Here is a 14,525-nt window from a genome sequence, read left to right on the forward strand (position 1 = left end):
TTAAAATTTCAAGCATCATTCATGACATAAGCTGGTAACATACTCAGGTTCTTGGAACTTCTTTCTTTGAGACACATTTATTCACCATGTAGCAAGACCAAGATGAAACCAACTGACTATTTCATTTGCTACAATGTTGAAACTGCCTTAAAGGTACAATGTAGTTTACAAAGAGAGACATAAAATTTAGTCTTCCTGTCAAAAAAAAAAAAAAAAAAAAAAAAAAAAAAGTTACATATTTCATTTTTTTATTAGTTTGCGGACATGTCTGCAATCCTGGCACACACTGAAGTCCGACATCACAGAACAGTAGCGCACTACTGGTGCCAAAACAAAATCATGCAACAATGCATCTCCACTTTATGAATAGGCTCCTCTCATGGCATGCTATGGTACTGTGGTGCAGGTAGTTCAATATGTATCAGGACTGCAGACACGTACCTGCAAATGAAGAAGTAACTACCTTACTTTATATTTTTGAAGTAATAATTGGTACACAAAACATGCAAAAGTTCTCTACTTTTCTCAAAAGCAATTTAATGTATCACTGGTAGCAAAATAGGTAGTATGAGTGCTAACAAAAAAGTTACAAGTTCAAAAACCTCTTTTATATGCAGTTTTCAAAAGCTACAAACCATGCTTCATTAAATAAATAATAAATCTACACACACAAATATGGGAAGAATTTGAATTTTCAGCATGTATGGAACACTATTTTGGCTGATACTCAAACATTGGTAAAGGACAAGCTGCTTGTTTTTAGAAGTTATGCAGTAAAAACTTTGTAATATATTTCAAGTATATGTGATGTAATTTTTTTTACTGTGCTATGTCTTTATTTTCCAAACAACAAAATATTTTTGAAAAGGTAAATTGTATCCGAAATTTTATTCTTAGAAATTTGTTATCTGGTAATTAACATTAACATTTACTTGCTGGACTAGTCAACAAAACAGTCCCACAGAACCTCTCAAAAGTATAAATTTATAAGGTCTAAACTGTTCGTTTTTGAACTAAGATTTGCATTAACAATTTTTGCAATGATAAAATATAACAACCCAAGTGTAAAATTAATTTTAACAAGAGCCATACTACAGCACATAAACAATGACAAGGCACTGTGGTTGCACAGGGGAAGAGATCACAGAGATAATTTCAAAGAGTGACAGTGTGGATGGATTATCCTAATTGATAATTTGGTGGTAGTCAAGCTGATGTAGAAGGCCAAACAGTGTTTACATAACAGCTGGTATACAATGTGTCATTTTGCAGGTAAACATTACGAAAACACTGTTCACCCTTCTTCACTGGCATGACTACGACCAAATTATCAATTAAGATGAAATGGCATAGGTAGAGGGTGTATACTGGCAACTCTCAATATCCAGTTGCACAACATGCTCTACAACATGACTTTCGTGACCTCTGAGCCTGATTCACAACATGTGCCATGTGGATTCTTCCCCCAGACAACAGTTTCTCAGAACTCCGCAGGTGGGAACTAGCACTGCAACATGTACTTGGTTCTTGCCACCCACCTGGCCTTAATTTATGTTAATTTTTTCCGTCTCAGCTTTTAGTTTTCTATCTCTTTCATTGTCTTTCCCATCTATTTTTTTCCACCACCCCCTCCAACCTCTGTTATGTACAATGCTCTTAGCTTTTTACTCTTATTAACTCATGCATGATGTTTAAGCAGTAATCTCTGTCTACATATTACTTTGACTTCAACCTTGAAGCTCTCAGGTTTTCAAATCTCATCCGATGTAGTCCCCAACAATTAGTCTTTCTTTCTCATCCCATACAGTAAGTCTCTCATGACCCGCAGTTCTGGGTGACTTTCCCAAAATCTACTCCTTTTCCTAGACCTCTCCAGTCCTTTCCCTTCACCCCTCATCCTTCCCTTTCAACCCTTCTGCCTGAAGGAGGAGCCACTGGCTCAGAAAGCTTGCCAACTACAACCGTCTTTTCTGTGTGTGTTCTGCCCCCACTTTATGAGTTGACTTTTTTTTATCTGTCCAATTAAATAATTTTGTTTATAATTGATTGTTTTTGTTGTTATAATCTACCCTTTTCATAATGTTGTCATTATTCCATCCTGGATTTGCCATTTTAGATGTAAAATCGCACAAGCTTTTGGAGCCAGTGGCTCCTCCTCCTGACAGAAAGGTTGAAGGGAAGGGAAGGGAAGGGAAGGGAAGGGAAGGGAAGAGGGATGAGGGAAATCTCTGGCAAGGTTTAGGAACAGGAAAGTTTATGGGAACATGGCCAAGAACCAGAGATCAGGGGAGACTTACTGGATTCATCCTGCTTCCTTTCCCTTCTGCAAGAAAAAGGGGCCACTGGCTCCAAAAACTCACATGTTTTCACATATTTGTTACGTGTCTTTCCTGCTGCTGCATGGCAAGTAGATATTTTTATCTGTCCTATTATATTATTTTTCAAATATTGATTATTTTAATCAATTTATGCTAACTACCTGCCATTAAGCGGTGTGACAAAAGAAAATGTTGGCCCTGTGTAATATCATAAAAATGCTGGAGACAAGAAAGAACAACAGGAATACAGGAGATAACATTAAGAAAACACAATGCATTGTAGGATGTAACTTAAATGGGAGAAGCTGACCACTCTCACATGCTGATAAGCTCTGTTAGGTCAATACAGAAGACAGTGAAATGCTGTAAAATGTTCCGGTTTGACGTTCTTGACTTGACAGTCGCAGAGAATCTGGCAGGGAAAGGTGGCATGATGAAAATTTTCTATGGTTTGTGAGGGGTCATTTTCCAAATGTTATAACAAATAACAACTCCAAGAAAGCTATGCTAACATGGAGATGCATGGCTTCCTGGAAACAAACAGAAAATGCATTGACATATGGGGTAAATAAATGTAAATGTCATGTGACTAGGGCCTCCCGTCGGGTAGACCGTTTGCCGGGTGCACGTCTTTCGATTTGACGCCACTTCAGCGACTTGCGCATCAATGGGGATGAAATAATGATGATTAGGACAACACAACACCCAGTCCCTGAGTGGAGGAAATCTCCAGCCCAACCTGGAATCGAACCCGGGCCCTTAGGATTGCCATTCTTTCGCGGCGACCACTCAGCTACCGGGGGCAAGAGTGCAAAATCATGCAAATTATCATTGCATGTCGTACCTTGTTTAGAGTATTACCACATGAAGATAAACTATTAACTGCCACAGAACAGATGAAACTATACTAATGAGAATCAAAATGTTTCTAATAAAGATAAAATAAAAAAGCAAGATAAGAAAAGTGTTTTTAACCTCGGCAGATCCAGTCCAAAGCCTGGGTCAAAGGGAAGGATAAAAATACAGAAACTGTGTGTAAAAATATTTGTCCATCTACTTTAAAACTTTGAAGGTCCCCTCTGGATAATTACTGTGTTGACAAATACACAGACAGGAGGTCTGAAATACTGTGATGTCTATTTCATTTGTGAATTACAAAAAAGTAAAAATACAGCATACAATGCTTAAGATATACAACAATAATTTCATTTCAAGCCAACTAAGGACTATGTTGGAACTATTTATTTCGCTTTTCTTTCATCTTTCTCCAAAACTATGATTTTCTCAGAATGACCTGTTTTTCTCTCACCTGACATTTCAACTCCAGTTTCTTTTTCTATTGGTTTTTCTATTTGTATTATCGTCCAGAAAAACCTTTGAATTTCTTGACTTCTAGTCTGAATTTGTCTTTGTCGAGTAAGATCTCCTGTTCAATTTGCATTTATTCCAAGTACTTTTTCTCTTGCCTTACCACCTGTTTTCTCTGTTTCCCCATTTTGGAAGAATGTGTAGATCATCTTTTTTAGTTTGTCTTCCTTCATTCTCTCTAGGTATCCACAGAGTGTAACATGCCATTTCATAGTACATGTCATTATTTGGTCTCAAAGCCCAATCATCATTATTCTTTATTGTATTTGATATAGAGCACAAGATTCTTCTTTCTATCTTTTCCAAACGTTCTAATGCTATTTTGCATCCCGATTAAAGTTCTGCTTTTGATCCATAAATGACTTTTACAACTGCAACTGCATTATAGTGCCTTAATTTAATATCTTTATAAAGCATTCTTATTTTAAAGATTTCCCACTTTCATGTACATTCATTTCATTTTTCCAGTATTGACTTTAACTGCTTCTTTTTCACTTTTTATGTTTATATTTAGAGGTGTTTATATTTATAGGTGTCTATTTTTTTGATGTTTCCATACTTCATTTTGAAAATTCTTGGTGAGTTACTGTCACATGTCATCTGTCTACTCAAAAAACATTTGAATTAATCATGTCAAGTGGCCTAAATTTAAAAAAGGTCCTCATTCAACACACTCCCCTTTTGGTGAAATATTGACAGGATACATGAAGCCATGCCAAATTACAGCTTGATAGGCAGTACAATGGGGGCAACTGCCATGCTTTTGTAAAGGCCAATTTTTCTATGTTGCAACAGTTACAAATAACTGAAGTTTGCTTACCATTGCTCATACTCTAAGGGGACTAATATATTAGAGTCTGGTGATTCTGCTCCACTGTTTAGATGCAACAGCTTGGTTACTGAACATTTTCTTGGTGCACAGCAAATTTATCCCAATTTCATCAGGTTACCTTCCATCAGGAAAGTGGGTGCACTCAGCAACTTACGTAATTTATAAATTATGCAAATCCAGATTTCAGCTAGTGCCTAGCCATTATCAATGCACTATTTTTTAATCTCTATGCATGTTAGTTCCCTGTTGTTCGGTCAGCAACCACAGTTCTTTGACTGACTGACACCCGAACAACAGGGAGATTAAAAAATAGTGCATTGATAATGGTTAGGTGCTAGCTGAAATCTGGATTTGTTGGGAGAGAGAAAAAAGAGAGAGAGAGATAGAGAGAGATAGATAGAGAGAGAGAGAGAGAGAGAGAGAGAGAGAGAGAGACTGATTGCTGCACTCTATAATTTATAAATTATCCTAATTTGCTGTCAAAGCAGTTCATAAAACTTGTCACACAAATTTAGATCATGTTTTGGCAGTTTGCATCATATGATAGAATGACTTCCTGATGCTGATTTTTTTTCTACATTTGTAGCCAGCCAGCATGCCACAAGGCTGTGCAAGTGGTGCCTTTACTACTCAGATAATGATGGAGTTACCCCAGATAAGAGCCAATTCAAAAAAAAATTTATTCCTCAGTTTTGTCAGATTTTCAAAAGGCTGTATCTCAGACTGGATTTTACTTTTCACCACTCAGAAAAGCTCTTTTCACCTTTGATCAGGAATAGACAGACCAGTCCAAGGATTGTAAACTGATGAATAAAGACTTTTGAATCGACTTTAATCTTGGATAACTATCATTATCTCGGTAATCAGGTGCCCCTTGCAACGCCTTATGGCATACTGGCAAGCTGCAAATGAAAGAATCAGCATCAGGAAATCATTCTATCATATGACACAAACTGCCAAAATATGATCCAAATTTGTTAGGAGCCACATTGACAGGAATTGTAATAAATCTACTGTACACTGAACACACAGTCAGAACTAGCTTGTTTTACATGAAAGGTTGAGCAGAATCCCTAAGTAGTAGCATGGAAGTCCACTTAGATCGTGAACAACAGTAAAACTAACTTTGTGATTTATTTGCATCTGTCATGGCATGGAATATCTGACGTTTACAAAAGCATTGCTGGTGGCCCCACCATACTACTTATCACCCAGTAATTTGACAAGGCTTCACGTAGGACCTATATATACAACCTGTAAGCAACTCAAACGTGGAGAGGGTTCCCTTGACACTGCAAAATGGTCCATTTGGGGAACTGCCTTTTCAGCCATTTTCTTCAGAAGTTTTAGTCTTTTCCTTGCATTTTCTGAAGTTCCATCCATTACTATGAGATCATTTGCAAAGGCCAAACAATTTATTGATTCTTTCATTCTATACAGATTTATGTAGTTACATATTAACCTTTGTTTATCTGCTATTTTCCATTCTTTTATAATTATTTACAACATAAATTGAATGATTGCAGGGACAAACTGTCTCCTTGTCTTACTACTGGTATAATTTAGAAGAGATTAGAAGTTGTTCCAAGAAATTTAACTTTACATACTGTGCGAATACCTAAACAAATTTGTATGAAAAGAGTTTTCCTATCTACTGCAAATTTATGATGCAATTATTCATACATAAAAAATATTGATGCAAGGGATTTCGATTGCCTTTAAGATTTCATTGCACAATTGTACATGAACATACCATTTTCGTACATTTTCATAAATTGCTCAGTTATTCTTTGTGGCTGTCTATAGCTGAATTATTGTGGCTGGAAAAACACACACACACACACACACACACACACACACACACACACACACACACACAGAGGAAAGGATGTAAATTTAATATTATTTATGGTGTATAACTTTGCTTCCACCGTTTTTTTCCCCAAAATTTGAGGCTTTAATGAAACAAATTGGTTACACATGTATCATTCAAAGCATTTTGCATCGCTGGCCACTACTTTCTCCCATCTTTCGGGCTGTGTACGAATCCTGCGTTGAAAACATTGTTCATCTTTTGTAGCGATCCACGAATCGATCCAATTTGTGACTTCTTCATGAGATCGGAAGTGTTGGTCAGCCAGGCCACGTGCCATTGATCTAAACAGGTGATAGTCTGAGGAAGCAATGTCTGGAGAATACGGCAGGTGGGGTAGGACTTCCCATTTTAATGTTTCCAAGTACGTTTTGACCTCTTTTGCAATGTGGGGTCAAGCGTTGCCATGCTAAAAAATCACTATATAGTGCCTCTCGATGTATTGTGGCCATTTGTCTTTTAATGCTCTGCTCAAATGCATTAATTGCATTCGACAGCAAGCACCTGTGATTGTTTCACTTAGTTTTAACACCTCATGGTACACAATGCCAAGCTGGTCCCGCCAAATGCAGAGCCGTGATTATTCGGTTTGGCCATTGATGTGGAAGCATGGCCGGGATATCCAGATGATTTTTTGCTTTTAGGGTTATCATAATGAACCCATTTTTCATCCCTGGTCACAATGTGATGCAGAAATCCCTTCCGGTTTTGCCTCTGAAGCAACTGTTCACAAACGCTTTTCAACGTCTCTTGGTTTCAGCTCAAACGGGACCCAAGTTCCTTTTTTCTGAATCATGCCCATGGTCTTGAGGTGTTTTGAAATAGCATGCTGCATCACTCCCACTAATTGTGCCAATTCTTTTTTGGTTTGACGCGAGTCTTCACTCAGCAATATCTCCAATTCTACATCTTTGAAAACATTCTCTCTTCCACCACTATGCCAGTCTACCACAGTAAAATCACCGTCCCTGAAGCATTGAAACCACTCACGACATGTTCTTTCACTAACAGTGTCTTTACCATACATACTTGAGAGCATTCGATGAGACTAAGCCGCTGTTTTCTTCATACTGAAACAAAACAATAACACCTCCCGCAAATGACGAGAATTAGGCTCGTAAACTGACATTTTCAATCAAGAACAACTTTATGATGCAGACACAAATTGACTAATGTTTGAATCACGTGATGTTGACCAAGGTCCAAGCTAACTGCCTGATGCCTGCGAACTGTTTCTTTCGACTGCTACTTACCATTGTCGCCACTTATTCGCAAACGGTGGAAGCAAAGTTGTACACATTGTATATACCTGGTTGCAAAAGTTACATCAAAGTTATTAGATATTACTAATTGCACGGCAGATGGACAAGAAGTTATTGGAAATAACACACTGTCAAATTTCCTAACAGGACGAGAGCTGTGCCATAGACGTATGGTTTGCATAGCTTACTTGTTGTAGTCAGTCAGTCAGTCAGCCCTCCAACAGTGATTAGGCACTTAATCAGTCTGGAGGAAAACCATTCTTGAAGCTACCAAATAAGTCTCAAGGCACAATGAAATGGAAGTTACAAAGTTTATAATGTGGTTTACAACAAACATCAATATATGAAAAAGATGTCACAGACAATCGGTATATTTTGTTCACCATAAGAAGTTACATGTGTCCGATTACAAAAATACCATAAAGAAAAACTGCATTACAGGTAGCTTTCATCCCTCACATGCAACAGAACAGTATAATCTGCACGCTGACAGAATGTAACTGACGATACATGTAAAATAAATATAAGAAAATTAAAATCAAATTTGTTTACTTCTTTATTTAGTAGAGCGAAGAGTATACATAGCACAGTAGGAATTATGGATATGTAACTATGACGAAACACTGAACAACTGATGTATACTGAAAGCAATAAGCTACCAAAACCACATCAGAAACTACTGAAGAAAAATATATATTTACATCTTTTGTAAAAGACATTAATTCGCAGGCAGGTTTTAAAGTCAGAAACAAATTTTTACACCTACAACAATGGTGTTATCCCTGGCAAGCAACAGAAGGAGACATTGCAGAAAGCATTCCAGTAACATTCAGTAAAGGGCTGAAGCCCAAATGCACACTACTTAACACAGCAGCATGCATTAGGCAATAATAACACAGAACTCAGCTCAGGTTACAGCATGAATGGCTGCAGTGCCCAAAGGGATAATGGACTTACAAAGCTAATTCAAATGTCTGAGGGCACAAGATCAGGTGAATGAGGCGGGTGCAGAATGACTTCCCAACCCAACTCCTGTACAGTGTTTTTAGTCAGTCTAGCAGAATGCGGGCAGGCATTATTGTGGAATGACATCACTTCACACTGTCTTCCTGGTCACTGTTCTTGGACTGCATCCGCAAGACATCTCAGTTGTCGAAAATAAATATCAGCAGTGATGATTACGCATCGGGGAAGCAATTCATTGTACACCACACCACTGCTGTTCCACCAGATGCATAACATTATCTTTTGAGAATGCATGCAGCTCTTTGTAAGAGGAGTTGCTGCTTTATTTGAGCTCAACCTAGTTTCTTTTCTTATGTTAGTTTAGAGACACCATTTCTCACCACTAGTAAAAAACACATGAGCCAACTGATGACAAGCAAGCAGATTTGCACATATGACCACCTGCTGATTTTTGTGATTAGCTTATATCACGTGGTACCCATTTTTGAACCTTCCCTATTGAATGCAAATGACTCATGGTGATGGAATGATCATAAATCGTAACATTTGCCACTTCCCAAGTACAACGATGTGAATCATTGTGGATTTGTGCATTTAAACGATCTTCATCAAACCCCAAGGGCTTCCTGAGCACGGAGAGTGACAAATGTCAAAATGATCCTCCTTAAAATGAGAAAACCATTTTCATGTCATGCTCTGTCCAATGGCATTATACCCATACACAGCGCAAATGTTTCTGCGTGCCTCAACTGCTGTCGCCCCTCTATTGAACTCAAACAGAAGAATATGTCATATGTTCCGATTTCTCCACTTGGCACTCCATTTTCTAGTGTCCACAGCTCCACTCACTATCTCCAAATGATAAAATGACAATATGTACACTCAAGTACCAACAGTGAACTACAAATAAAAAATGACAATCAATAAACAAACCCATAGCAACCAGAATACCAACATGCAAAACAAAATGGTACAAACGAATGCACCAACCTAATATTTTGAGCAAATTGGCGGAACTACAATGGATTTGTCAACTACTGCTATGAAAATGATTGCCATTGTCGTCTAACAGTGAATGGTACAGCTCCTTGGATCTACAGTTCTGCGTAACACAATGTAGCCACAACCACAATGAGTGTGCATCAACGCTCTGCTTCGTTTGATCTACTAACAACAGGATAAATGTGTTTGATGCAACACTGTCCAGTGTGAATAGAACTTAATGTATTCATATATTATTTGTTTGGGCACACTGAAATTAAGCTACATTTTGGATACATCATTGTATAATGTGAAAATTACTGAACTATCAGTTTAATAAGTCACAGCTGCAAAATACTAACATGAATTCTTTACAGACGAATGGAAAAACTGGTAGAAGCTGACCTTGAGGAAGATCAGTTTGGGTTCTGTAGAAATGTTGGAAGACGTGAGGCAATACTGACCCTATGACTTATCTTAGAAGATAGATTAAGGAAAGGCAAACCTACATTTCTAGCATTTGTTGACTTAGATAAAGCTTTTGACAATGTTGACTGGAATATACTGTTTCAAATTCTGAAGGTGGCAGGGATCAAATACAGGGAACAAAAGGCTATTTACAATTTGTACAGAAACCAGATGGCAGTTATGAGAGTTGAGGGGCATGAAAGGGAAGCAGTGGTTGGGAAGGGAGTGAGACAGGCCTGTAGCCTATCCCCGATGTTATTCAATCTGTATACTGAGCAAGTAGTAAAGGAAACAAAAGAAAAATTTGGCGTAGGAATTAAAATCCATGGAGAAGAAATAAAAACTTAGAGGTTTACTGATGACATTGTAATTCTGTCAGAGACAGCGAAGGACCTGGAAGAGCAGTCGAAAGTAATGGATAGTGTCTTGAAAGGAGGATAATGGAATGTAGTCAAATTAAATCGGGGGATGCTGAGGGAATTAGACTAGGAAATGAGACACTTAAAGTAGTAGATGAGATTTGTTATTTGGGGAGCAAAAGAACTGATGATGGCCGAAGTAGAGAGAATATAAAATGTAGATGGGCAATGGCAAGGAAAGTGTTTCTGGAGAAGAGAAATTTGTTAACATCGAGTATAGATTTAAGTGTCATGAAGAGAATTGGGGAGCAGAGAAATTTGTGGCACAACTTGACTAGAATAAGGAATCGGTTGGTAGGACACTTTCTGAGGCATCAAGGGATCACCAATTTAGTACTGTAGGGTTAGCATGGAGGGTAAAAATTGTAGAGGGAGACCAGGAGATGAATACACTAAGCAGATTCCGAAGGATGTAGGTTGCAGTAGGAACTTCAAGATGAAGAAGCTTGCACAGGATAGGGTAGCATGGAGAACTGCATCAAACCAGTCGCTGGACTGAAGACCACAACAACAACAACAACAACAACAACTTAAGAAATTAAAGTAAACAAAGTATGCCAGCTTTTTTTGACAACTTCACATAATGAACAAAGTTTTCTTATGTTCTGTGGTATGCTCCTCCCAACTAGTTTATTAAGTTGTAATCCCATAAATTTAACAGAGCAAATCCACACTCAATCTGCTTGTCCTTGCATTTCATGGATATGTTGCGTGGAACTCTTCCATCTTCTGAACTGTGTAAGGAGAGATTTTTCACAAAGTGTGATAACACTGAATTGCCTAGAAACTGTTTATTAATGTACACAAAAATTCCATTAATAGCTTTTTCTAAAAATATACTTCATTTATTATGTTTGTACCATTTACAAGCAAAACAAATGTACCAACTAGGAACATTACTGTTGAAAGAACATTATATTGTCTTAATTTTGTTGCTTGATGTACCTATCCTCTTCTCATAATTCATTTGTATAACAATAATGCAAATCCCCAGGTGGAAAATGCGTAAAATAAGGCAAAGACAGGCATTTAGTGTTACCGCTACTACAGGTGTGTACTTGGGGGGTCAGTGTGGTTGCGTGTACTTTTGCTAGAAAAAGAGAAAGAACTCAAAAGCTAGTGATAACTGTTTTCTATTATGTGTTTTTGCTTGCCTCACACCAGTCCTCTATAGTTAAGTTGCTACCTTTCCCTTATTATACGTCATAATGGGTTTGATTTGATCTGTGGATTACTGTCTTCAATATTTTGCAATATTTCTTGTAAAGAGTTGTAGTAGGAACATCAAATCTGTTACTTACTGACAGATTCAGTTCACCTTTTTTCCTGCAAAATACTGTTACAGCTTGAATAATCCAAGGTCTTAAGATTTCAGCTTGATAGGAGTTACTTTTGGGGGAAAAAGGCTTTCAAGAAAGGTGAGAATACTGTTAATGAATGTTTTGTATTCTTCATTCATGTCATGAACACAGGAAACTTGCCTTGGAGCAGCTTCCTAAAACACTCATTTTGTGGCCTGTTCGTCCTCCAATAGCGGAAGATTTTCTGATTTATCTGTACAAACGCATGGGGCATATGAACTTGATAATCAGAATAGTTGTAAAGATTGGATAAACAGAATGTAACAAGAAAACCAAAAACTTAATTTAGAATTGATTTTTAATTGACATTTAATGTACATAATACAGGAAATGCAAATATTGTGTTCAATGTTATAAAAGCAGAAGAAACGTATTGATAATATTTATGAGTGTATATCTTGAAGCAAGGTTCCATACAAAATTGCTGGCATGAGGAAATATATCTGTATGTATCTGGTTGAGATTCAACAACATGTACAATGCGGCTCCCAATGATTCACAGCGAAAGAAAGAGATTTGAGGGAAAATGGAAGCCTCTGATATTTCAGAGCAACAGAGAACGATTTGATAGGAAATGCAACTTTCATTGTGCAGACAGCCCAAAAATTATGCCCGACATGATAAAAGGGGCACTCGCAAAATTATGTGGGAAGAGCTGAATGCACATGTCTGTGTTGCTCACCACTAGGAAGTTAATTACCCTCCTGAACTCAGATTTATCAGTTTTGTGCCTTGCTCAGTATTAATATATAACACAGGAGCTGTGAACTTTACTCAGATAGTTCAGCTCACAGGCCAATATTTTTCTGTTGGTTGGTGTACTAAATTCCTAAACAGACTAATTTATGTGCTAGGCAATAGTGGCTGGGGGCACACACATACAGACAGCAGCAGATTTTCTGTTGATGATGTATGCGAAGAAGTTGAATGTCATGGTCTACGAAGTCATTGGCCATTGGTTTTGTCATAAGAGTTCGCTAATTATACTTGTCTAAAGGTATCAGTTAGTTTCTTTGAAGCAGTAAGCAGTGCACACTAGGAAACTTCTTACGAGGCATGAATGTTATATGTTCCGCGTGTAATTGGCATTTGGAAACCCATGGAAATGATGCCAGCAAATCCTGATTTAACTAACGTGTTTACAACCAGTGCAAATATTCGAAGGGAGAGGAGGGGTGGTGGGGGGGGGGGGGGGGGAGAGAGAGAGAGAGAGAGAGAGAGAGAGAGAGAGAGAGAGAGAGAGAGAGAGAGTGTGAGTGTGAGTGTGAGTGTGTGTGTGTGTGTGTGTGTGTGTGTGTGTGTAGAAAGCTGAACATCTGCTTCACTGCTGAAAAACCTTCCTTATATAAACAAATCAGGGGTGCATCCCTTGTGAAAGCAGTTTATCTGGAAATGTTTTACTTTTGTCATAAAAAACTAAAAACTACAGGTTTCAGATTTACAAGTTTTTTCGCCATGCAATTTTTCTCAAACGATTGTTTATGACACTTTGAAGTTAAGTAAATTACTACCTGTTGTTTGAAGAATGTGCAGCGAATTACGTACACTGCGATTCTGAAATCAATTTGCAGGCTCGCACTAGGATTTTCTGAATGCCAATTCATCCTCTTTTTTTAAGGTGTCAGGAAGATTGTGCCCATGTCTGTCTCCTTTTTTAAGAAGCTCATGAGTTCACAAGCATTTATAAGCAATGTTGGTAATTTTCAGTTGGTGCTCTTTAAATTACACAGTGTTGTTGTTGTTGTCTTCAGTCCAGAGACTGGTTTGATGCAGCTCTTCATGCTACTCCAACCTGTGCAAGCTTCTTTATCTCCCAGTACCTACTGCAACCTACATCCTTCTGAATCTGCTTAGTGTACTCATCTCTTGGTCTTCTATGACCACACTGCCCTCCAATATTAAATTGGTGATCCCTTGATGCCTCAGAATACGTCCTACCAACTAATCCCTTCTTCTAGTCAAGTTGTGCCACAAATTTCTCTTCTCTCCAATTCTATTCAGTACCTCCTCATCAGTTATGTGATCTATCCATCTAATCTAAAGCATTCTTCTGTAGCACCACATTTCAAAAGCTTCTTTTCTCTTCTTGTCAAAACTATTTATCATCCATGTTTCACTTCCATACATGGCTACACTCCAAACAAACATCTGCTTTCTTTGGGATTGGAATTATTATTTTCTCCTTGAAGTCTGAGGGTATTTCACCTGTTCATACACCTTGCTAACCAGATAGTAGAATTCTGTCAGGGCCGGCTCTCCAAAGTCTATCAATAGTGCTAATGGAATGTTGTCTACTCCTGGGGACTTCTTTCGACTCAGGTCTTTCAGTGCTCTGTCATACTCTTCACACAGTATCGTATCTCCCATTTCATCTTCTTCTACATCCTCTTCCATTTCCATAATATTGTCCTCAAGTACATCGCCCTTGTATAGAGCCTCTATGTGCTCCTTTCTGCTTTCCCTTCTTTGCTTGGAATCCGTCTGAGCTCTTGATACTCATAGAAGTGGTTCTCTTTTTTCCAAAGATCTCTTTAATTTTCCTGTGGGCAGTATCTATCTTACCCCTAGTGAAATATGCCTCTATGTCCTTGTATTTGTCCTCTAACCATATCCCTGCTTAACCATTTTGCACTCCCTGTCAATCTCATTTTTAGACATTTGTATTCCTTTTTGCCTG

General features: G+C 38.0%; 1 protein-coding gene across 1 annotated transcript in view; it reads right to left on the reverse strand.

The window, feature by feature from the left end:
* Positions 1–14,525, reverse strand: part of LOC126485553 (Parkinson disease protein 7 homolog) — a 118,645-nt gene that overhangs the window by 2,245 nt on the left and 101,875 nt on the right. The gene's annotated exons all lie outside the window — the stretch shown is intronic.

This window comes from Schistocerca serialis, chromosome 1, assembly GCF_023864345.2.
Source record: "Schistocerca serialis cubense isolate TAMUIC-IGC-003099 chromosome 1, iqSchSeri2.2, whole genome shotgun sequence".
NCBI classification, from domain to species: Eukaryota; Metazoa; Arthropoda; class Insecta; order Orthoptera; family Acrididae; genus Schistocerca; species Schistocerca serialis.